Below are 3,322 nucleotides of genomic sequence, written 5' to 3'. Positions count from 1 at the left end.
GTACGTAGGAACTCGGCGGAGATCATACATGCGCTCAGAGCGAAGAGGACGTGACTAATAGGTGAGCCAGCGAACAGCGTTGGTCGTTGTGTCCGTTATAACGCTCCTAGTAGGCGCTTCCCTCTGTCATCACGAACGGGATCGCTCATGAGTGCCACGTGCGACTTTCCTTGTTTGTAACATGCTCACGTTGTTGTTACCGAGATGTTGTTGATTGCATGATCAGAATGGTTTTATTATAGTCCAGTGAACTGCTGCCATGATGGCATCGGCGCGCGCCAGGGGTGGGGGCCCCTGAGAGAGCGCGCCAAAAAACCCTTTCACGCAATCACGCAGGTGCGACCTGCGGCCTAAGGAAGATCTCCATTCCCAAGGGGACAATCTCGCTCGCCCATTTTCCTGGAAGAATGGGCGAGCGAGATAGATGGGCGAGCGAGCGAGATGGGCAAGCGAACGGTAAAACGGAATTTTCTACTTTACCGTGCTAGAAGCACGGTATCCGCCGATTGGTTTTTCTTGGTACCTCTCAGTGTATTTATCTGTGTAGTAGCGTATGGAACTGAATTCCGAAGCCTCGAACTCCAGGCAGGCGGAGGGTAACGACAATATAAGGTTGTAAAGTGCTGAGTTATCGTTATCAAAGCTAAGATTTCGAGATTTAAAGAAGTCGGCAACGGTATCAATTATTAACTATCAACTGATAAGCATCCTGAGAAGGGTTAAGAAGCGTTTTGTAGTAGAAGGGGGTCCGCAAAACCAATAAGAAAAGGGAGGACTGTAGGTGAAAGCGGAGAAAGGGAAACCTAACACCCAAGGCAACCCGAAACCCGAACTGTTATCCAAGGCGAGGCTGTTATCCGAGGCTAAGCTGCAAAACAAGGCCAAAAGGACCTATAAGTGGAGAGGTGGCTTCCTTATGAAAAAGCAGAAGGTCCTTAGAAAGAAGCAGAATCTCCTTAGAAAATGTTTGAAGTTCCTTAGAAAGTGCTGGTCGAGCACTGCCCGAGGGCGAGCGAGATTTCCTCCTTACTAAGGACGATCTAAGGACTCCTTAGATCGAACCCTGTATCCTTGTTTACCTTTTAATTACCTGCCTACTGAATAGGACTGCAAATGAAAAAAACTGAATTTAAACAGCCGTGGAAATTGGCTGATTATCCGCCTACTCATCGAACTTTATGCTAATGGGTGCCCTCTCAAGTACGGTTGAAACTGGAATCCTGTGACCAGAGATTGGTCTTGAAATGTTCGAATCCACATGTTGATGCGTGCGTATGGCGCGCACAGAAGTATCGTCCGAGCAGTTTTACGAGAGATGAGAGATTGATTCGATGAATCGGGTTCTGGGATTTTCGCATATTAGTGGTACAGTAATGCATGAGCATGACGTGTTCCATGGTATATGTGAACTCACGCGCTGGTGTAATGAATTTCATATTTTTGCATTCAACTGGTGTCTTTGGTTGCACAAGCTCCATTTACCTAGAGCTTCTATCTCATGTTGGAGACTCCAACGCTCCACCGTGGAATGTTGTATATGACCTGTGTTCGATATATGGCTCAAGTGTTATAACTCTATTGGTGTTGCTCGGTTCATACTGATCATGTTTGCAACGTGGAGAATGATGTAATATATGGGCAGTGATATACGGACGATAACACACTCAATTGACATAGTGTGATACATCGTTACTGAATATGCTCGAAAAGTTTGAGTTATAGTATAACTGTTATACAGGGTTTGTCCTTCGGGCGGGCAAGCGTCAAAAAAAATTTCGCGGAAAGGAAATTTTTTTCTTTGGAAAATTTCGGAAACGATGGAAATGGAAATTTCCGTGTAAATCTCGCGCGCCGTGCGGGGGCGCGCGACATGCGACCAAACCGGTATGCGGCTGCGACCTGGGGATAATGTGAGCCGTATGAACACAACCTAATGACGTTCTCAGACTTGCATTATCAATTGGTAGTAGCACTCATGAAGTGTCACTAGTATCTTCGCTCAAGCGATACCGCTCATAGGCAGCCCACACCGATGCATCTGCCAACTTTATTTCAGCAATGCGACTTCTTGCTTGCACGTCGGTAATCAGGGTGTGATTTTTGCAAGTGTCAATTTCCATTCCTGAAATTTCCGAAGGAAATTTCGGAAAAATTTCCACGACCCTTGAATTTCCAGGAAATCTAACGAAAGTGGCTATTTACTGATCTCTACGCACGTTTCGTTTATAAAAAAGCTCCATTTGCATTAAGAATAGCTCTCCGCATTGATAGAGTATCGTAGTGATGCTCAGAAATTCTGAGTCAGAATTGGTTGTTGTGCGTAAAAGCCCCAACGGCTGGAATCGATCATCAAGGCGAGCGCTTACAAGTCTTCGTCGTGCGTCATGAGGTGCCACTTGGAACAATTTGAAGCAAGGGGAACTTGAACTTGAACTAAGTTCAAGTCTTGAAGTTCAACTTGGGGCTACAGTAACCTAGTTACTTGGCAAGTAATACTTGCTTCTGTACTACAGCACCTGTACTACAGGTCCTGTAGACTACAGGCTGTACTACAGCCTGTAGTCTACAGGACAACATTGACCTGCTATAGTGGTCGGGGGTCGAAGACAAAGCTTCTCCTACGCGACGAGGGAGCCATCAAGAGATAGTCAATATAACAGGAAAGCCTTCAAAGACATGGATAAACCAGATTTCTTCGACATACTGAGCAGAATTCGACCACCCAGAAACGAGGTCTTTCGAGAGCGAAAACCTGTCTCTCACAAAGCTGCTTTGACGGATCGTCAGACGTGACCGTGATTGACGCACCTACATCCCTTTCGAGTTATCATTGGCTCCCGAACTGAACGCGACACGCAATCGATAATGTAACGCATGGATCCACGAAACGACTCTCCAACTCGTCAATCTTGCCCCTCTTGTACTCCCTCGATTCCGACTGCGCGCTAGCGCAGAATCCCGGAAGCATCTTGGCGGAAATTTCCTGGAAATTCCGGAAATTTCCACCTTGAAATTTCCAAACACAGAATATCGTGCTGAATTTCCACTCACATCACACCTTGTCGGTAATTGACACATCAGTCCCATATTCGTTAGATTTAGGATAGTAAATACGGTATACAAACTTGGCTTCCCTCTTCCTTTCTGCACCGTCCAGATCTACGAGATCTGCACCATAATTTCTCTGAATTCCGGGAGAAGGTGATCGAGATCTACACCCTATGGCTCTCCACCTCGGACACCCTTCATCATGCTGGGGCGCAGCGGCTAATCCAAAATGGCGCAAATTCGAGCGAGTTACAGCTAACGTGTAAATGCGAAG

This window comes from Perkinsus marinus (assembly GCF_000006405.1).
Source record: "Perkinsus marinus ATCC 50983 genomic scaffold scf_1104296962770, whole genome shotgun sequence".
NCBI classification, from domain to species: Eukaryota; Perkinsozoa; order Perkinsida; family Perkinsidae; genus Perkinsus; species Perkinsus marinus.
Note: the sequence above shows the minus strand (reverse complement) of the source record.